Source organism: Balaenoptera acutorostrata, chromosome 10 (assembly GCF_949987535.1).
Source record: "Balaenoptera acutorostrata chromosome 10, mBalAcu1.1, whole genome shotgun sequence".
In the NCBI taxonomy this organism is placed as follows: domain Eukaryota; kingdom Metazoa; phylum Chordata; class Mammalia; order Artiodactyla; family Balaenopteridae; genus Balaenoptera; species Balaenoptera acutorostrata.
Genome location: NC_080073.1, coordinates 103,270,861 through 103,293,784, shown reverse-complemented (window position 1 = coordinate 103,293,784; position 22,924 = coordinate 103,270,861).

Genomic DNA, 22,924 nt, shown 5'->3' with positions numbered 1-22,924 from the left:
TGCAGCATGTGGGATCTTCCTGGACCAGGGCTTGAACCCGTGTCCCCTGCATTGGCAGACGGATTCCCAACCACTGTGCCACCAGGGAAGCCCCCCATTGTCTTTATTTTTAAAGTGTGTTGGAATCAGGCTATAAACATGTCCAATACGTTGTAATTATCTGATATGTCACATATGTCTTTTAATCTATAGGGTCACCCCCACTTCTTTGTTTGTTGTAGTTGCTGACAAGTTTGCCCTCTTTTTCTGTCGAGTTCCCCACATTTGGATTTTTTCTGTTTGAATCCCGTGGTGCCTATCTTCCTTCCAATCCCCTCCTCAAGGTCTCTCGACTCACTGTGGTCGATTGTGGCTCATTCGCCTGTGGATTTCCAGGAAAGGATCATGGGAACACTTTCCTGAGTTCCTGAATGTCCACAACAGCTTCTCTGCAGACTTTATGTTTCAATGTCAGTTTGATTGATGTAAAATTCTTGGCAATTGTGGGGTTCTTCTGTTCTGAGACTGACAGACACCCTGTTACCTCCCGCTGTGTCCTTCTGCACAGTGGCTGATACCGCATGGATCTTGTGGCCCTATTTGTCCCCCCCTTGCTCCTCCTGTTTGAGGCTCTTGGGAGTATCATATCATCTAGTTTTGCTGTAGATGTTATCTGTGGCTTATTGGTTATGTGATTCTAGTTTCTCTTTTTTATGACGGGAGGAGGGTATTCAGGGAGATTAAAAAAGCTCTATAATTACCTCAACTCAACAACTTACCAAAACGTATGGCTTTAAAAAGTTTTTCTAGTCAGCCCTTATGATTTTTCTAGGTGGAAAATCATACCATCTGTTTTTTATTTTGTATTCCCAAGAGTTTGTTCTTGTTCTCATATTTTTCCTCTGCTGATTTTGTTTTGTCTTTCCAAACTTCTCAAATCTCACTGAGGGTTCAATCTGGAATATTTTAGAAGTTCTGTCCATTACTGCTTTAATTCGGTTTTGGTGGGAGCAAATTGTTTTGATGACTCAGATATTTTATGTTTGTACTTTTAAGATTATCATCTAGGTTGGTAAGTTTTGGAAGATGGTGTAGTCTCCATCAGTAGTTATGTGAACGACTGTGGTTTCCTGATGGGCTTCTTTCCCTTCCATGTGCCCATCAGTGGCAGGCAGCTTTTGAAGCCCATGGTCTGAGTCTCCCTCAGATGTGGGGCTGTGAGAGCAGCTCCAAAGCTGTTTCCTTTGGGATGTACCAGCAAGGAACAGACTGGTGGGAGATGCCCTCATGGATGAGATAGGTAATTAGAGGACCTCACTTGGAAGTATTATTGGTGGCATTTACAGTGGTTGCTTACCATTGGTGATACTCAGTTTTGACTTAATAGTTATGTCTCCAACATCACCCTTCTATCTCTCTCTTGAGCAATTCAGACGGAATATGAATGGGAGTAATGGCATTAGGGATACACACACACACAGACACAGACACACACACACACACACATGCACATACAAATGGTAATTTATAAATGTGACCAATGTAAAAGGCAAATTACTTAAAAACCCAAGTACTTTAATAATTAAATGTGACAAATTGTTTGTGATGCACTTCAGAATTGATATTGACAAGTCAGGTGTCTCAAAATCACAGCATCTTGCATGAAAATAAGTGATTTCATACAACACAATGCACTTCCCATCACACACTTTATATGTTGCATCATACTGACATAAATGCCATCAATTAAAGAATCTGTGAGATTCTTCCATTGAACCTGGGTCTAGTCAACATTAGGTAAAAGTTATAAGTGGTATACCTTATAACTGATTTATTTAACAACTCGTTAGTTGGTTTACTTTGAGTTTGATCAAATATGATTAATCACTAAGTCCTCTGTATTCATGCTATGCATACAAAGCTGAACTGTGAGGAAATATCTTTATGACTTTTGTGGTGAGGACACTTTTAAGGACAGAGCTCATTTTAAATGAATATGCTACAATTAATGATAATGAAGTTTACTCACTATTGAATTAGGAAAGCCCGAGTGAGGGCTCTTGGCTGTGAAAATTCTCTCAGCTTTAACTTGGTATTATAGCCTAGAACTATGATCCACATTATTTAGAGTATTTAGATGCCATGGTAGAAATGGGATCTAAAAATATCTTAGTAGATGTTCTCAAAGCAAAGTAGGAATTATTTCATAGGCAAAGATGGAGGAGGGGAACGTTCCTGTGTTCCCTCTAGATAAAAGGATTTTCAAGTGGCACACGAGAAGGACACATTTTGACTATTACCTCTTTCTCTGGAAAGGCTGACGAAATGAGGACATTTTATTCGCCCTTAAACCAGACAGCACGCCAAGTGTCGTTAAAGATGGCTCTGCTCCTGAATCATTAAAGGGCAGTAGAGAAGCGGCAATGAAATATGCCGTTTTTTTGACATTCCGTAACATTGCCCTTCGCTGCAGCTGCCAACAGCGAGCAGCTGCTTCTCACGTTCCCCTGCCATTTCCTAGCTTTGCTGAAAGAGGTCAGCTCTGTTTTCTCATTACGATCTTTCTACCAGCTGGACATCTGGATTCAGTCCTTGCGTATCCTAATTCAATATTTTCTTTACTTCGTAAATGACATGGCGGACAGATTGGGCAACCTATGGTAAGAAGCATTTTTAGTTTGGCCCCCGTGACTCAGCCCTAGCAATTTAACCCAAGAAATCAGCCAACGTGATCCAAGAATCACTGTACTTTTCCATTGAGCTAAGACGGAGGAGTGCTCTGTAGGACACAAAGAGAGAAGGGAGATGAGGAAACAGAGGTCACCGCTTGTTCCTGCTTCCCCCAGTTTGCAGACATTTGACAAAAGGAATGCATCTAAAGATGAAGAATAAATAGAGGGCCCTCCTTCTTTCAGTCACAGCAAAATCTGATGTTCTAGAGTTAGAAGATTTCACTTAGAGGGGTTTTCTAACTCCACCCAGGCAACCTGGTAAACATAAGTAAATAAATCTGAGATTGAAAATTCCCATTTAGATATTTGGGTTCAATAACAGGAATATAATATCCAACAGGGCATTAGATGCCCACACAAAACGAATCCTGAGGTGTTGGCCTGGGGTCTGCTTGGACCATAGTGGCCCAAGGCCAAGTTCTAGGACCACTCTGGAGAAGAGGGCTCTTCTGGGGTAGGTGTGAGGGATTCTAGGCCACAGGAAGGTCTAGAAGGAGACTCAGGGATGCACATTCAGGGCAGCCCCAGACTACTGCCGGAAAGGCCTTCATGCTCCCAGGTGCTGCTTTCTTCCCTCTGGATGGTGTTTGGGATTCTACCTCTAGATAGTCATCCTCTTAGCTTAGCTAATACCTCATGAAGCTGTCATTATTTACACATGAATGAGTTAGATTTTCCTCCTGAAAGAAGTTTTTGTGGGGAAGGGGATTAGGGGTCAGGATTGAGAAGTCCTTGATTCAGATGAAGGTGGGAGGTTAGGGCTGGGGGGAAGGGATGATGAAGAGGAAGGGATGGGCACCATGAAATGGGAAGAGGGTACTGAATATGAGCAAGTCCAATGCTACAAGTAACCTGCGTTGTTATCAGTTTGCTTATGAGTAGCCTTGGTGAGAATCCAAAATAAGACTCGCCTGAACAATTGTGTAAGGAATTGTGATGATTCGTAACCCACACGTGGTTCTAAGGGATGTGGGGTGCAAAAAGAGATCGCTGCACATCTCAGATATTCCGGAATGATTCAACATCTTAATTTTTCTGGCTTGATGTCTCTGTCACCACTGAAACAGCTCAAAAACACTGCTGTTTTAGTTTCTGAATATGTTCTAAACCCCTGGTACTCCAAGTGTGGTCTGTGGACCTGAAGCATAGACATCACCTAGAAGATTGTTGGAAATATAGGCTCTCAGGTCCCACTCCAGACCTCATGTATGCAAATTAACAAGATCCCCTGGTTTCTAGAGCATCTCTCATAATTGGCTGCACAAATATTATTTGTCAGAACAGGACCAAGTGACCTTTGTAGAGAGATGCAGAGACAGTTGTAATTTCTCATTACCAGAGCTGAACTCCCCCTTGACATGGCCCTGAGTGGGATCTGGCTAATGTGGCTCATTTAGGCCACATCTGGCCTCACTGGCAAAAAGGATTAAGAGCTTCAAAAGGGAAACAACATCACAATACGTCTGCTACGGAGACTCTTCAGTCCTTGGATAAAGATATTTCATTCTAAATCCCGGAGCAAAGCCAAATACTTGTTTCATTTGTGATTTTTTTGTTCATGAGCAGAAAAATGAATGGGCCCATGTGGCAGCTGGAAGGTCCTATGTACTATTCCAGCCCAAGAATGACTCACAGCCCCTGTTTCCTAGCTAGAAGAAATAGGAACTGACTTTCTCATTGGCTCCCTTGATGATATTGATAATATTAGGTGAGTACTATTAGAGCCCCAAGACAGTATATTGTAGAAACTCTGATTTAATATGAAGTGCAGAACCTTTTCATAAACATATAAGGAATTCTTTGTACTTAAGAAATCACACACCTTGTAGCTTTAAGATGATGTAGTAACTAAATCCGTCTTGTCATTTATCATTGAAGAAGGAAAAAAAAAAAAGGGTTGATCAAGTAAGTCACATTGTGGTCAATGTCATCAACAGTATCTTGAAAGATTACATCCTGCCTTTCAAGAGACTACTATTTTTTAAATTGAGGAAATACCTGGGAGAGCTTTTCTTTGTGAAGAAAAGAACTTAGTGCATCTGGGTTTTGTCTCCAAGTAGTTGGACTCGTGGCGTTTAGATTCTAAAGGGGGTGAAGCTCTTAAGATGAAGACTTTCTCCCCAAGAAGAGGAAGACATGAGTCAAGGGACTTTATCACCCGAGCCAGGACACCCTATGGTTAGAGCGGTTATCCCTCTGGGTTGTCCTGAACAGCCCAGTTTATGTCTGCTATCCCGAAGTAATAATTACTAGGCCCGTCTCTTCCTTTCACCCAACTTGATTTGGACCTTAGATTTTATATTTATAAAATTGCCAGCTTTATAGGTTATAAAAGTTCTGTGTGGTCATTTATACATGGTTTATAAGATGGTCACTATTAAGACCCATGTGGTCCTTCATGAGTTGGCCCTGCCTACCATTCCAATTTCCCGGAACTACTCGCTTCTTAGAATATGACATGTTTTATCCTCTGTGGCTTTGTGTGGGGCTGTTCTCTCTGCTGAAGGGAATTTATTTTCCCCACAATCTGCTCAGTCAATTCCGCTTTCTTCCAGGCTCTTCTCATGTTAACTCTCAGTGAAGACTCGCTTAGAAACCTCCATTCTTTGGTGCTTTCCCAGTACTTTGGTGCACTTGTGGAGTATATATGGAATGTGCCCTCAAGCCCAGAGTGCCAATCAGTACAAGTTTGTGCAAGGGAGGGAGGGAAGGAGGAAGGAAGGAAGGACAGAAGGGAGGAAGGAAGGAAGGACAGAAGGGAGGAAGGAAGGAAGGAAAGAAGGGAGGAAGGAAGGAATAAAACAGGTATTGAAGACATGGGGAGGGGGAAAGGGAAGCTGGGATGAAGTGAGAGAGTGGCATGGACTTATATACACTACCAAATGTAAAATAGATAGCTAGTGGGAAGCAGCCGCATAGCACAGGGAGATCAGCTCTGTGCTTTGTGACCACCTAGAGGGGTGGGATAGGGAGGGTGGGAGGGAGACGCAAGAGAGAGGAGATATGGGGATATATGTATATGTATAGCTGATTCACTTTGTTATACAGCAGAAAGTAACACAACATTGTAAAGCAATTATACTCCAATAAAGATGTTAAAATAAAAAATAGGTATTGCCATTGTAGAGTCAATAGCTGCTAAAAACAAATGCTGAATTTTTGGGGTAAATTTTATATGAGACTGTGAGATTTCTCTCTAGTTCTATGCCCATATTTATTTTCCCCTTGTCTTTCCCTCATTGTTGGTTGCTATAAAGCTTCAAGGAAAACCTGAAATGTCTTGTGTACTTTTTAAGAGACAGAATAGGTGGGGAGAGGCAATGAGATTGCTTCTACTGCAGTGCTGCAGGAAGAAGACTCTGGCCAGAAAGAATAGGTGGAGACAGTTTTAAGACGGGAGCAGAAAACCCAGTTCCTGCAGCTGATGCATAAAATAAAAAGCACAGCAGGGGGCTAGTCTGGAACTAAGAAGGGTCTCAGGTGTCTACATTATAAGGTTGAATCTCAAAGTAATCGCTGCATTTATTACAATGCTATTTATGTAAAGACAAAAATGAATACAAGGGAGTTCTTATTCCATGAGGATCTCATTAAAAGATGGATGCTCATAAAGAGAAGATCTTAAGATGTCAGTGCATTTGGTAAAATATACGTTTCTTCACTTCCTCAAGCAGTGTTTATAACATGTGTTCCAAGGACTACGGGTACCAGAGTCACCTGGGCTGCTTGCTAAAATGCGGATTCTTGGGCCTTTCTCCAAACTCACTGAACCAGAATTTCCGGAGGCAGCTGTGGGCTACAAATTTTCCACAGGTCCACGAGGAGATCCCTGTATCTATGGTAGGTTGAGAACCAAAACGAAGGGAGCAGTTCACGGCCTCTCCTCACCATTTTGACCTTGGACAGAAGTGAGCTTCTTAGGAGAATAAACACTTTCATGTGATGGTTGAAGCGGAGCTAAAATAACCCATGTGGCTGCCTGAGACTCCCTGGGAACCCTGGGCGGGAGTGGGGGGTGGTGGTAAGGTCACCTCCAGCCATGGTTCTTCTTTCGGGACCAGTCCACGAAGTTCTCCATGTTACTACTAGGACTGGCTAAGAGGCTCTAGAAAATTCCTCTCCCATGTTTCTTTGCAGCAGAGGTTGAAAGCTATCAGCTTGATATCTTCTTTTGAAATTTCTTGCACCAAGGAAACAGGCATCAGATTTTCCAGCTAGCTTATTTTGGCTAGGTTGTAAACTTCCATAACAAGCTCTGTCCAGCTTCTGAAATTCTGTGGCGGGTTAACCGCGTGGATCTTTGCACTCAGTAGCCAGGAGATGAGATTCAGGTCAGGACAAGGGTTTCCTCTGGAGAAGGAAACATTGCCACAGTGAAGACTCTTACAGCACAATGGTAGACCCAATATTTTAAGAATCCCTCTGCTTTCCAGCTGTCCTTCAATGTTGCATACATGTTAAATTGTAGTGTGTGGAGTTTTTGAAACTATTCTTATTTTAAAATAATCTTTTCTATTATTATTATTTTTTTTAACAAGGAAGTTTTTTTTAATTAATAGACTTTTACTTTTTTTTTTTTTTTAAGTCTTTACTTATTTATTTATGGCTGTGTTGGGTCTTCGTTTCTGTGCGAGGGCTTTCTCCAGTTGCGGCAAGCGGGGGCCTCTCTTCATCGTGGTGCGCGGACCTCTCACCATCGTGCCCTCTCTTGTTGCGGAGCACAGGCTCCAGACGCGCAGGCTCAGTAATTGTGGCTCACGGGCCCAGCTGCTCCGCGGCACGTGGGATCTTCCCAGACCAGGGCTCGAACCCGTGTCCCCTGCATTGCAGGCAGACTCGCAACCACTGCGCCACTGGGGAAGCCCTTTTCTATTATTTTTAATCATTGCCCACAAACTCCTAAATTCATTATTATTCCCAATTTTCAAAAATCCATATAAGAGATTTGAATCCATGTAAGAAAGCAGATGTGTCTTTCCATGTGGTCTCTGTACTACTCAAGAACAAATTATTCAAAATGATGATTTCTGTATTATTTAAGTTGTCTGTTAAATGTTGCTTTTAAACCAGTACTTCTCAATTTGCCTAATGCCTTGAATTGTCCAGCATTTTTAACATGGATATTGTGATTGAACCCACATCTCTCTGGTTCTTAAAATTACATCTGATTAGTTCAAATAGCACATACTAAAGAAAGTCTGTATTTGGTGTGGGACTTACAGAGTCGGGATTATTTGCTTAGATGGCTCAAATAAATTAATCAGTCAGATTTCCCCTTACTTTGTGTTGTGCACTGCCCTCCGTGGTAACACAAGTGCACCTTAAGGGTAAACTTGAACAGCCTTTTTGAACATGAGGGATGGAACAGAAGGCATAGTAAGCAAGCATCATTAAGACAAACAGCACGTGTAAGGGCGTTTTGCTTGTCGCTAGTATAAGCCAGGGAGGAATCACCAGACATGAAGAATCACTACCATTAGGGTTTATATTCTGGTGTTGATAGTCACTTAAAGGAAAGGTAAATTAACTATCCCAACGGAGAGGTTAGTCAAGTTGAATTCGCTCCAGCAGAGGGCACTGCATCTCTGTCCTTATGCATATACATTTAAGTGACTATTATATACTATTAAATATGCCCTATATTACAGCAGTGTAAGACTATTGTCTTACATAGAGCATATATGTATATTTAACATTCCTTCAAGAACTTATATTTCCCCAAAGGCTGAGAGGTTGCTTATGTATGAAAACATGGCTTGTAAATGAAACGTACATGGTAAAGCATTTAAATGAAAAGCAGGTACTGCATTGTATATTTACCCATCCATATTGATGCATTTCTGGAGTAAGAAAAGTAGGGACTTTTCTTGTTCTTTTCTTTTTAGCCTCACTGTTCTTCTTGATTTTGGCTTTTAAGGGAAGGTAGGACTGCATTTTTAGGTTAATTTCTTGAAAACGACTTTACAGCTAAAACGCCAGAATAAACACTGATTTTAAGGTTTACTTTTGGCTTGTGCCTGACCGTAAAGCACCGACCTGGTGTCAGCCAGGACCGTCAGCTTAGGCAACGGGCGCGGAGGTCCGTGTCTGCAGCGCTCCCCGGGCCCTTTGCGCAGTGCGGTGCAGGTGCTCCAGCAGGTGCTGGTTAAGCCCCGGAAAACATCACCGGGAGATGCTTCGGTGGGAACACTCCCGCCCCTGCTCACGCTCATTGTCTCGGTGATTCCGGCTCCCAGTTCCTCCTTTCCAATCATTCATGTTCAAATGCGCCGGCTGCCAAGCAAGTTGAAGCAACCGGAGTATCAAACACAGCCAAGCAGTTTCTTAGAGTTGAGAACTCTGGCTTTTAAACGCAGAGCAACGAGGCTTTGCAATGCAGGGCTCATTTAGCCGCAGCGACGACGGAAGGGAAAGTTCCTTTCTCTCCAATTAACCTTGAACACACATTGCTCGCCTCAGGGTAAACATTAGGGTTTCTAGAGAATAGGATTTGATTGTTGAAGTCTTCTGAATTTCAGCCCCACTGGAAAATGAATGTGTCTTCCTCTGTCTTTATTAAAGGAGAGCTTGCTCCTTTAATTGTTCTGGAAGAATTTACAAATTTCTGTTAGAGAATCTACTGCTGCAAAAAGGGCTATAAATTGTAACAACATAAAGGAAAATGTTGGATGTCAGCGGTCTCGATAATATATTTAGAAATATTTTGTTTCTAAAGTTTTAGTGACCAGAGTGCACTGGGGGAGGCCTGGAAGAAAGAGGAGAGATGTAGGCTGGACTCCACGAGATTCTAGATATTCCAGAAAGTCTGCAGAAGGCTAATTTCCTTCCTGGAAAACTGCTAACTTTTTAAAGACACATCCCCCCTCATTTCTTCTTACTTTATAAGGAATAAAGCTTCAATTAGTTACTAATATATTTTTTCTTCCAGTTTTATTGAGATGTAATTGACATACAGCTCTCTCTAAGTTTAAGGTGCACAGCATAATGATTTGACTTACAAACATCATGAAATAATTACTGTGATGTGTTTAGTGAACATCAATCATCTTATGTAGATAGAAAATAAAAGAAAAAGAAAAATTTTTTCTTGTGATGAGAACTCTTAGAATTTAGTCTTAACAACTTTCATATCTAACATCCAGCAGTGTTAATTGTATTAATCACGTTGTACATTACATCCCTAGTAATTATTTATCTTATAATTGGAAGTTTGTGCCTTTTGACCACCTTCATCCAATTCACCCTTCCCCCACCCTCTGGTAACCACACATCTGATCTCTTTTTCTATGAGTTTGTTTGTTTGGTTTTTTTTGAAGTTTAATTGATTAAACCTATAACACTATGTTAGTTCCTGGTGTACAACATAGTGATTTGATATTTCTATACATTACAAAATGATCACCATGACAAATCTAGTGACCATCTGTCACCATACAAAGATATTACATTTTTAGTGACTGTTTTCCCCAAGCTGTACATTTTATCCTGTGACTCATTTATTTTGTAAGCTACTGGTATAGTTTTAGCAGCGAATGCCATTAATATCCATTTAAATACAGAGGCTCTCGGCAAATAGATATTTGCTAAATGAGTGAACTCCGGTAACGCAGGACTAAAGAAATCAGATCGTTTCCCACCGCTGTGGCTTTGCTGAGGCTTTTCTGCTGTGTTAAACAACCTCTCCCCTCGTCTGTGCCAAGTTTAATCCTATTTATCTTTCCACCCCATACTTATAAGAGGTTATTTTAAAAAAACAACAACCTAGTTTTGGCAAAGGTGTGTGTTGTGAAAAGGGCAGCCCGTCCACTACTGGATAGGATGTAACTGGTTTTACCTTTCTGACAAACAGTCAGTATGAGCCAGGAATTTCCCTTCAATAAATTTGTTGTACCAAGAAGCATGGGCAAAGATGTTTGTACCAGTGAATTAATTGAAATATTAATTTTATAATGGGTCTTGGCTGGGTTACATCTAGACTGGGACATGAATGGAGCTTGACCTAGGTAAGCAAGCCCTGTCCTGGCATCTGTTTAGCATCTGATGAAATGGAAACTGAGACATTGTCTGAAGGAGCAGTGCAGATGGAATTAGAGAAAATCATTATGAAAAACTTCAAACAGACACAGAAGTAGAGTAATAGCGTAAACTTCTATATACCTATCACCCAGATTTAACAACTATCCAAATTTTGCAACATTTGTGCCTATACCTTGATTTTCTTTGCTGAAATATCTTCAGGCAAATCCCATTTAGCATGCCATTTCATCCCTATGTACTTCAGTGTGCATCTCTAAAAAATATTAACTTTCTTAAATTCCTACTGCTACTATCACCCCTAACAAAATTAATATTTTCTTGGTGCCATTGAACACTCAGCTCATAACCAAAAAAAAAAAATTATTTGGGAGGGAGAGGTCAGGATCCAAACAAGGTCCATCCATTGCATTTGGCTGTTAGGGGATGGAAGTGTTAATGGTATTTTCATTTGGGGTTCAAATATATACAGGCTTCCCAGCTAAGCAAGACAGGTGTAGGGTAATGGAAGAGAGCTTGAAGGGGAGGAGAGTGAAGCTGCTGGAAAACGGAACATTTTCCAGCTGTTTCACAGGAGACTCTGGAGTTGTGGCACCAGTAAGAGCTAGACAGTCAGTGGAGGAAGTCTGGCAATGACTGATGTGGGACAGTCACAACTGGCAGCAGGCAGAGCTCAGAGAGGGCGGAGCCAAGGAAGCAGGTGAGGCCGGGGGTGGGGCTTGTCTGTCCGGGAAAGTCTTTATTTTTTCTTCACTTTTGAGGGATAGTTTCACTAGATACAGAATTCTATGTTGATGGGTTTTTCTTTTTTGTTTCAGCGTTTTAAATGTTTCACTTCACTTTCTTCTTTTTAAATATTTAATTTATTTATTAAATTTTAACTTTTTAAAATTGAAATATAGTTGACTTACAGCGCTGTGTTAGTTTCAAGCTCTTCATATGTTAGACTGGCAAGGCCAGTGAGTTTGACATGGCAGAGTCTGGGGCAATTGAGACCCATGGGAGCAGGATATAGGATATTTTTATAGACCCCCCTATAAAAATGCGGACACTGATATGGCTAAAGCGGGGATTATTATGAATGTTGAACAGGTTTAGAAAGAGTTTATAATTATTGTCTTTGTGATCATCAATTGCAAAAAACATTTAATAAATGTTAAGTCGGGATATAAAAAGCCATCAAGAATGATCCTTGTCTTCAGTGGGCTTAAGGTCTAGATGAGGAGACAACACTTATGCATAGGGAAAAAAATAACAACAGAATCTATATCTATGTGTCTAATTTGTCTATGTGTCTAATGATACAGGGATACTGAGAAAGGATTTAAGCTTCAGAATTCTCCTTTGAGATAGGGATTTTAATACCAAGTTTATAAGACTATCAAGATAAAGGCGTATTTTGGCAGGTAATAACAAAAGGCTTCTTAGGCATTATACATCTTTACAAAGGTTAGACTTTTCCCTCCATTGTAAGTGGGGCAGTCAATATTTATAAAAGGTTGAAAATCATGCATAAACTTAATGTAGATCATACACACTCAAATAAAATTTCTTCTGCACTGAGAAAATTTTGACTAAAGTATAAATGTAAATTTAAAGTTGAGATTCTGCTCTATAGCTTTAAACGAACCAAATCACAAAAAACATTTCTGAAATATTTTAGTTTGTGGATTAAAGTCTGAGTATTCTTAAATCACTTGTAAAATTGTCTTGTGCTCATCTAGAAACAATCCATTCTATCTAGTAATTTAAAACACTAGTTTTACACAGTAGCTTAGTAAGTTCTTTTTTTAAAGATGCAGAGTTTTTCTTAAAAATAGTATGATTTGCTTTGGTGAGGGTCTCTTGGTGGTAAACTATCTCAGTTTTTTTATTTGAAAAATGTCTTTATATGCTCTCATTCTTGAAAGAGAGTTTCAACTGGGTATATACCTCCAGGTTTGTACTCTGAATTTTAGGTTGGCTCACTGAAGGTATTATTCCACTCTGTTCTGTCATCCATTAGTATAACTATCTTTCCCTCTAAGTAAACTCTCTTTCTCTCTGGCTGCTTCTAAGATCTCCTCTTTGTCTTTGGTGTTTTGTATCTTCATGACAATGTACTTAGGTGTTTGTTCCTTTTTATGTATCTTGCTTGATATCATTGAATTATTCTAGATCTGAGGCTTGGAGTCTCTCAATAGTTCTGGAAAATTCTGTTATAATCTCTTTGAATATTGCTTTTCCAAGTGATATTACTCTTTTATCTCTTCTGGAATTTCATTTGGATGTAAAATAGGTCTTATCTTTTTATCCTCCATGTTTCTTAAGCTCCATATTATATTTTTCATCTCTTAGTCTCCTTCGAGTGCATTCTGGAAGTGGTTCTTTGGACTTCTCCATTTTAGTAGTTTTATTTTCAATCTTGTCTATATTCTTGTTTAAGTCATCCTGGAGTTTTAGATTCCAATGGTTCTATTGCATATTTTTCAAGTCTTTGGTTTTTCTTTTAGTTCTTTAAAAGCATTGTAACTGACATATTTGTTTCAGGTGTACGACATAATGAATATTTCTTTTTATTGAGTTATAATTAACATACACTATTATATTAGCTTCAGGTGTGCAACATAGTGATTTGATATTTTTGTACATTATGAAATGAGCACCACAATAAGACCAGTTACCATCTGTCACCACACAAAGTTGTTACAAGATTATTGACCATATTCTTTATGTGTACATTGTATCCTCATGACTTATTTATTTTATAGCTATGAGTTTGTATCTCTTAATCCCCTTCACCTATTTTGTCTGCCCTCCCCCTACCCCCAGCAACCACTAGTGTGTTATCTGTATTTAAAAGCCTGTTTCTATTTTGTTTTGTTTGCTTTTGTTTTTAGAGTCCACATATAAGTGAAATCATACAGTATTTGTTTTTCTCTGTCTGACTTATTTCACTTAGCATAATACCCTTCAGGTCCATTCATGTTGCTGCAAATGGCAAGATTTCATTCTTTTTTGTGGCTGAGTAATATTCAATAGTGTATATATACCTCACCTTCTTTATCCATTCATCTATCAGTGGACACTTAGATTGCTTCCATAGCTTGACTATTGTAAATAGTGCTGCTATGAACATAGGGGGTTACACATATTTTTTCAAATTAGTGGATAAGTACTCAGAACTGGAATTGCTGGATAATATGGTAGTTCTAATTTTAGGTTTTTGAAGACCCTCCATACTGTTTTCCACAGTGGCTGTACTAATTTTCATTCTGACCAGCAGCTCATGAGGATTCCTTTTTCTCCACATCCTCGCTGACACTTGTTTCTTGTCTTTTTGATAGTAACTGTGCTGACTGGTGTGAGGTGTTACTTCATTGTGGTCTTGATCTGTGTTTCCCTGATGATCAGTGATACTGAGCTAACTTTTCATGTGCTTATTGGCCACCTGTATGTCTTTTTTGGAAAACTGTCTCTTCAGGTCCTCTGCCCATTTTATAGTTGGGTTGTTTTTTAGATATTGAGTTGTGTGAATTCTTTATATGTTTTGAATGTCCACCCCTTGTCAGATATATCATTTGCAAATATCTTCTCCCATTCAGTAGTCTGCCTTTCATTTTGTTGATGGTTTCCTTCACCATTCGAAAGCTCTTTAGTTTGATGAGGTCCTGCTTGTTTATTTTTGCTTTTGTTGCCCTTGCCTGATGACACACCCCAAAACATTGCTAAGACTAATATCAAAGAGGTTACTGCTTATGTTTCCTTCCAGGAATTTTATGGTTTCAGGTCTTACCTTTAACCCATCAATCTATTTTTATTTTGGATATGATGTAGGAAAGTGGTCCAGTTTCATCCTTTTGCACGTAGCTGTGCTGTATTCCCAACACCATTTATTGAAGAGACTGCCTTTTCCCCATTGTATATGCTTGCTTCCTTTGCCATAAATTAATTGACCATATGAGCGTGGTTTATTTCTGGACTCTCTGTTCTGTTTCATTGATCTAAGTGTTTGTTTTTGTGCTGTACCATACTCTTTTGATTACTATAGCTTTGTAGTTTACTTTCAAGTCTGGGAGCATGATACCTCCAGCTTTACTCTTCTTTTTCAAGATTGCTTTGGCCAATCAAGGTCTTTTGTGGTTCCATACATATTTTAGAATTATTTTTTCTAGTTCTGTGAAAAATGCCACTGGTATTTTGATAAGGATTGCATTGAACCAGTAGATTGCTTTGCAGTATGGACATTTTAATGCTATTGATCCTTCCAATTCATGAGCATGGTATATCTTTCCATTTATTTGTGTCATCTTCAGTTTCTTTCTTCAGTGTCTTATCATTTTCAGAGTACACCTCCTTGGTTAAATTTATTCCTAGATTCAAGTCTTTTGGTTGTTTTAAGGTCATATTTTCTTTACTCATATTTTTGAATCTCAATTTTATTTTTTGTTACATATTAAACATACTAATTTTATATGCAGAAGTATTAGTGGTTTTGACTTTCTTGTTCCTTTTTTTCCTGCTGGCTATCACTCATAGTACTTATCTCCATGTGTATTTTTGAGGAAGACTTTGAGCTATGAATTCATTTCCTTGGACTTTTATCTTTGGAAATGCTTTGAGACTCACACTGAAGTTCTGTTTCTTCACAGAGGGTTTGCATTATTTCTGCTAGTTTCCTGAAGCACTAATTATCTTAGATTACAGTAAATTAAATTATCCATGTGAGGCTCTTTTTCTTTGCATGTGGTGTGAACTTGGTCTCCAAATTTGTGTAAGAATCAACTTGTTGTTACAAATTCTTAAGGCAAGTTATTTGACTTTTATTTAGTACAAGAGTTAAGTGAAGAAAGTTTCCAACTAAAGGTTTATTTCCTCTTCACCCTTACAGAAAAGTTCTACACTTTTGGGGGTCTCAGCTTTATGTAGGTGTTTTCTATTTGATTCCTACTTTGGTTGAACCCTAAATTTTATTGCCTGTTTCCCATGATCCATGTGGCTCTCACAGTGGAGGCCCAAGATCACTAGAGTTTGAAAGTCATCCTCAGGGAAAAGCCAGTTTGGATGCCTTTTAATCTAAACTTTTCGCTTTCATACTGACTTTTTTCCTTTGTAAATTCTTTCCCTTTTTTTTTTTTTTTTTGCTTTGTTTTGTTTTGTTTGTTTTTTTTCTTTCTTCCTTTTTTTTGGGCTAGTTCAGCATGAATTTAATATCTTTTATATTTTACTGAGGTCTCATATTATTTACCTTTACATAGCCTTATTATAAACCATTTGGCAGTATCTATCAAAATAGAAATTCATATGTCCTTTGAACTAGCAATTCTACTTCCAGAAACTTCTTTGGCAAAGTACTCACATGTATAAAAATATATGCATATCTTTTTGTTCACTGCAGCATTATTTGAAACAGTGAAAAATAAAAAGTGTTCATTAATGACTACTCCATGCTATGGAGTAATGGTAAGCACTCATTAAAAAGAATGAGTAGAACTGTATGTACTGGCTTAGGATGATCTCCAAGATTTATAGATAGATGGAAAAAAGCAAAGAAAAAAGAACTCCTTAACTCTTCAAAGCACCTTCTAATTTTCAAATTTTATTTTTGATGTCTCAAAACATTCATAAAAGAAGCAGTAGTAGCAACATTATATGCCAAAAAATAATAAAAAATAATAATTTGCTCTGCTGAATGCCTTTCATCTCTACATTTCAAAGAGCATATATTATCATACCATTGAAGCATTAATAGACTAAACATGTATTATATGCATGAAAGATAAGATCATTTAAAATTTTCAAAATAGAATATTAACTTTATAAAGGACTTTTTGAAGCAAAAGCAATTGAATCTTTTAGAATTTTTTGATGGGTAAATAATTTCATCCACTACAATATTTTCCCTTATAATACCCAGAGACCATATACCTTTTACTAAGGACTTTAATTTTGCCAAGCACTATGGGTAACTTTTAAGTGACTAGAATAGAATTATTTCTTCTGCTAGACATTTTAAGATTATTAGCATAGTGAAGTCCTGATGCTGTATTTTACCTACTAGGAGGAAATGATATTTTAGTTAGATAAATGACACTGTGGAAGGAGACAAACAATCTCTGTTCTCTAGGCAATTGTCATATAACTAAAGTCAGTCATCACAAAGTACGTAGGAAACTTTATGAAGCAGTTTGATTCAAAAAAGAAAGAAATGGAAAAAGATGCAGTAATCTTGATTAATCATCCTTGAATAGATGAAACTACATATTTTAACCAGACACCTAGAACTTTTGATAATAATAAAAAAAAAAGCCCACTGGATTTCTACTATTATGGGGGAGAAGCTGTAACACTTCTGGAATGAATATAAATTTGAACCAATTTGTCCTTCAATGAAAGCTGTACTTTAACAATCTGCTTCTTCACTGTGTCATGTGACACACTATTAACTTGCAATGTGTAGAATCTTACTGAAAGCAAAGCTTATATCTGCATAGTACTCATTTCTCAAGAGTGAGAGCCATGCTATTAGAAAGAGTTAAGAAACTCTCAACCTAACAGATAAAATAGGATGATAAGATAATAAAATCTGTGACATTTTTATGAGTAATTTGTGTAGAATAATAATGACACGTACATCAGGATATATTAATGATGCAGTCCATATTCAAAGTTTACTTTTATAGCTTCTCGAGTCTCTTGCTTTTCAAACCATTTGGATTGTCCCCTTCTTCCTTTTCTAGGCTCTGAAACGGCTTATATAGTTTTGGAATTTCATTTCTTAAACGTTAGAGAAATGTAATTGTAAAACATTCTAAACCTGGAGTGTTTTGAGGAGATACTTCATTTTCCCAGATATTTCCAAAGTTATAATCTATGCTGGCTTCAACTGCTTCTTGAGTCATTTTGGCAGCTTTCAGTTTTGCATAAAGTGGTCTACCTTGTTGCAGTTTTAATTTTTTAAGCAAAAAGTATACATTGTGCTCTATTATACTTTTAAAATCTCTTCTATACCTCTGTTTTGTGTTTACTTGTTTATAATTCTGCATTTTTTTAACAGTTTCACAGAATTTTTATTTAAATATAAGGGATAGGACATATATCTGGAAAGACAGAAACCCGAACATTCATAGCAAGTATCCCTGGGTTGTTGGATTATAAGTGATTTCTTCTTTATTAATATTTTCAATGCATTGTGAATGCATCAATTTTTAAATAAGGGAAAATGTAATTTTTTAATGTCTTCATTTTATTCACACACTTTAGTGGTTGTTTCTCTGGGTGTAGAATTTTCCCTTGGTCCTTTGAACTTATTATTTCATTGACTTCAGGCTTCTATTTTTCCGGTTGAAAAGTCTGTTGACAGTCTGCTGTTTCTTTGTAGGTAACTTCCTCTGGTTGCTTTAAAATTTTCCTCTTTGATTTCAGTCCTGTGCAATTTCAGTAGAATGTTTCTATATGTGAGTTGATGTTTATTTATCCTGCATGAGACTCAGAATTTCTTCTATCTGAAGCTTATTGTTCTTCAATTCTGGTAAAGTTCTAACATTTTTACATTGTATGTCCCATTTTATTTATTCTTTTCTTCTAGAATTTCTATTAGACACACCATATCTTCTTCTTTTATTCTCCATGTCTATTAACTTTGCCATCATGTCTTCCATTTTTTTATCTCCTTTTGTTGCTTTCTGAGTAATTAAAAAAATGTTATCCATTTCATTAACTTTCTGTTCAGAATGGTCATAATTATTATTTAACATATACAAAGAGTTGTTTATTAAATGGCTAAATCCTTAAATTCTAGAAGTTGAATTGGTACCTTTGCAAACCTACTTGTTTATTTCTCAGCTTTTTCATGTCTTTTATTATTTTGAACATACTTAATTTGTATTCTTTCTTTGGTCATCTATTAGCTTACATTCTTGAGAATTCCAAACCTACTTTCTATGTCTACTGACTCTTGCCCATGGTGAATTATTTCCTCAACAGTTTTGTAATATTTATGCAGATTCATTTTATTTGGACTTTTCCCCTGTGGAACACCTTGTGGTCTGGGCTATGGATGCACCCTTCCAGAGTGATTTGGGTTTGGCTCTGACACAACCCTAGGGGTACCAGCAACCCAAGATGAATTTCATTTTATTATTTCTTGGTTTTGTCTGAGGTTCTGACCACAAGAGTGGTGAAATTGGAATCTCAAACTTGCATGATGTTCAAGGTTGGGTTTTAGAAATCTCAGAAGAGACCTATTTTTTCCACTCACAACCCATTAGGTGCAAACAGACTTTATCTTCCTGTTCTAATTCACCCTTTAACTGAGGATGCAACCCTTCAAAAGTTCTAATTCAGGGGAAAAAAAGTTTAATTCAATAGTTAGGGATGGTATGTAAGAGCAAACATAAGTAAATGGGAAACATGGGGTTAAAAATAACCCACCTCCACCACAATAACAATACTAACACGACTTGGTGGCAGGATATGGCTCTCTGCTATCATTGCATATGATGTGAATGTCTCTATGGAAATTCAAGAAACTCTACAAGTAAACTGTGGGAACTAACAAAAACACTTGGTAAAGTTGTTAGATATTGATCTATATACAGAAATCAATAGCATTCTTCAACATCAGCACCAGTGATTGACAATGTGATTGTAAGAAAGACAGCATTTACAATATTATCCCAAACTGTAAGGCTATCAGGAATACAGCTACAAAAAATATGACGCCTTCATGGAGAAAATTTAAAACATTTACTGTAAGACATAAAGGAAGATGTAAATAAATGTTGAAACATACCACATTCCTGGATGAGAAGACAGCGTTGCAGGGGTTTTAATTCTTCCCAAACAATTTATAAATTCAATGCAATTCCAATAAAAATCTCACTCATCAACAATAAAATTCTCATAAAATTATTCATGGAACTCAATATGCTTTTCCTAAAATTCATGTGGAAAAGCAAAGAGCCAAGCACAGTAAAAAATTTTTTTTGAAAAGCAGTGGCATCAGTGGTAAAAGTACAAGCAGAAGCAATAGAAACTGAAAAAGGAGAAGGGAGGTACAACAGAGATAAAGATGTTATATAACTATAATAATTAAAATGGACAGTAATATAAGGGAGGGGGAGTAAGTAAAAAATAAGTGAACCAGGGCTTCCCTGGTGGCGCAGTGGTTGAGAGTCTGCCTGCCAGTGCAGGGGACACGGTTTCGAGCCCTGGTCTGGGAGGATCCCGCATGCCGCGGAGCGACTGGGCCCGTGAGCCACAACTGCTGAGCCTGCGCGTCTGGAGCCTGTGCTCCACAACAAGAGAGGCCGCGATAGTGAGAGGCCTGCGCACCGCGATGAAGAGTGGCCCCCGCTCGCCGCGACTGGAGAAAGCCCTCGCACAGAAACGAAGACCCAACATACCCAAAAATTAATCAATCAATAAATAAATTTATAAAAAAAAAACAGTAAGTGAACCAGGTGTTTGGAGAATTATATTACTGGGGAGGGGGTGGTTTCAGAAAATCTAAGGTGCAAAATATTTTTGATGATCATAAAATAGGCATCTTCCAATTTCCCATGGTTTACATGGAACTGAAGGCCAAAACTGAATATTCTGGAGTGCTAGAGAATATTACTTGGGTTCACTAACTCCCAATAAAAACAAGCAAAATAAAACCTACTTCACAGGGTTGTGTCTGTTATGTCTTTTATGATCTTTATGGTCAGGTCCTTTATGGAGAGGGGACCAGAACCCAACTCGAATTTGCTTCAGCAAAGATAGTAAGTTTGGCTCACAGAACTGGGAAGTCCAGGGGTGATAACAGTAAACCCGTGTGGGGCCAGGCACTGGTCTGAGGGCTTCACATCCATCCACCCATTTAAGCCTCACAACAACCCTAGTGAGATGGGTTCTGGTATTACTCTCATGTTACAGATGAGCAAAGAGACGCAGAGAGGTAAACAGAGCACCGAGAGGTAAATAAGTTGTGTCTTTTTGTCCATGGCCAATAAAGGACTTGGGAAACAGAATTCTAATATAGATTTCTAACATATTTGTTCAGGGGTGTGCAGTGTAAACTCCAGTTCCACGTCTGCTCTGAAACCTTCAGGGTCTGAATTGTTCACTAACACTTTGGAATGTTTGGTTTATTAGGGGAAACCCCAAAGAAGGGCTAAACTCTTAATCTAGTTTGATACGGAGCAAACATAGAGACAGCATGTGTGGAAGAAAGAACCCAGGGGTAAAGGACAAGATGGCCTCTGGGTCATACTAAATTGTTTGGAGCTTGCTCTGAGATTAGGGAGTCTTCCGTAAGTTTTTGTGCGGAGGCTAATACAACGAAAACAGGATTACGGGTCTTTCAAGTGATATATATGCCCGGGAAATAAAAGGTGGAAAACTTGGAGGCAGAGAAAGCAGTTAGAACACTGCGTGCTGCCGTAGTATGACTCTAGGTAAAGTTAGACTAACTCAGAAGCATAGGGTTGTGGCCATACAAAAAACAAGAAGACGTGGATGAGGAAGGCATTATCATAGATAAATCAACAGCACCTGATGATGGAATGCATTTTGGGGGAGAGTGGGCAAAGTTTTTGCTGCACCGCCCTGCTTGTGGGATCTTAGTTCCTTGACCAGGGATTGAACCCGGGCCCTCGGCAGTGAGAATGAGAAGTCCTAACCACTGGACCGCCAGGGAGGAAAGTGGGCAAAATTAAAGATAACTCTGAAGTTTTAGCCTGGGCGATTGAGGTAATGATGTCCTTGGAAAGAAAAGAAAAATTACAGTAAATAACAGGTTTTAGGGGGAAAAAAACCAGAATTCAATTTTAGACAAGATGAATTCAAGATGATGGATAAGAAACTGCATCAGTTAGGGTTCTTGGAAGCAACCAAAATCAACTCCGACTGAAGTGGCAAAAGAAATGTTCAAAGTGAGTTTGGGTAGTTTGCAGAGTCTTCGGGAGAATCTGCACATCCAGGCTTAGGCCCCTCACCCTGAAACAACGCCCCAAATCACAAGGTCCTCCCGGCACTGCCTCTGAGCCCTGGGCACTGCAGGATGTCCTGCAGACCGGCTGACACTGGATTCCGCTTTCCTTAGCCTCTGGGCCACTGCTTCAGTCACCAGCGCTGCCTGGCTTCTCAGCCCCTGCTTCCCTACATCACGATCTCCTGATTCAAGGGCAGCTGGGAGACAAAGCATCTTTTTTTTTCAGCTTTTTGAGTGGGGTGCAGCCTCTGTCCCCCACCGAAGCTTATTAGGTCTTGCAAGTCTACCAAAGTAGGAAAGGGGTCCTATGCCAAGGGGCCGAAAGAGCATTCAGGTACAAGCCCCTGTGAGGGGTTCACACACTTTGGACTGGAGCTCAGGGGAGAGGCTGGGGTTAGCGATACAGTTCTGGGTTGTTCCCAAAGTACAGGGTCTCGGGCATGATTTAGAGAGGTTACTGAGAGCTGGAATTGGGAGAAAATGGTATTTAGGTGGCTGGGGGAGTGAAAAAATGGGGTATCAGACAAGTCGGAAGATTCAACAAGAGAGGAGAGAGCTTCTGTGGAGTGGAGTGTGGTGAACAAGTGTGGGACAAGGTCACGAGCCCCGGGAAAATATCAAAGCTTCTAAAGAGGTCAGAGTTGGCCATCCCAGCCATTCAAGACAGTTACAGGGGAGTGGCGAGTGGGTGGTAAAGAAGGAAGACGGGAGGTGTGGTCAACTCTTTCATAAGCATTATAGAGTATACACTGCACGATTGCAGGCAATGTGATTTGTGCTGTAAAATTGTTCACATGCTCCATTACGGGCCCCTCATGGAGAGCCCAGCTCTGGAGTGCTGTTTAGCAATTAGCTTTATGCATTTTCCTGAATACTTAATGTTTTTTGGCCAGGGCCTGGGCGGTGAGGGGGCAACCTCTATCAATATTTGAAATCTCTGGTTAAGTATAGAAGCCCTGCATGAGTTTCTGCTGATGTCTGCTTGACTGTAGATCACGATCATGGCTCTTTCGAGACTGGTTTACAGGGGAGACCCCGGACGTGCAGACGGACAGGTGAACTTCTTCAGGATCCACAGAACCGGGTCAAGAAACTAGTTCTCCTGAAATTCTGGTTGAGTCAGAAATTTCATTTGAACTCGATATTAGGCAATTAGCTGTGCTCTCTGGGACGGGCCAGAAAGGGGGTGAGGTCTTTGGAACAGATTTAACTCCCCCAGGGG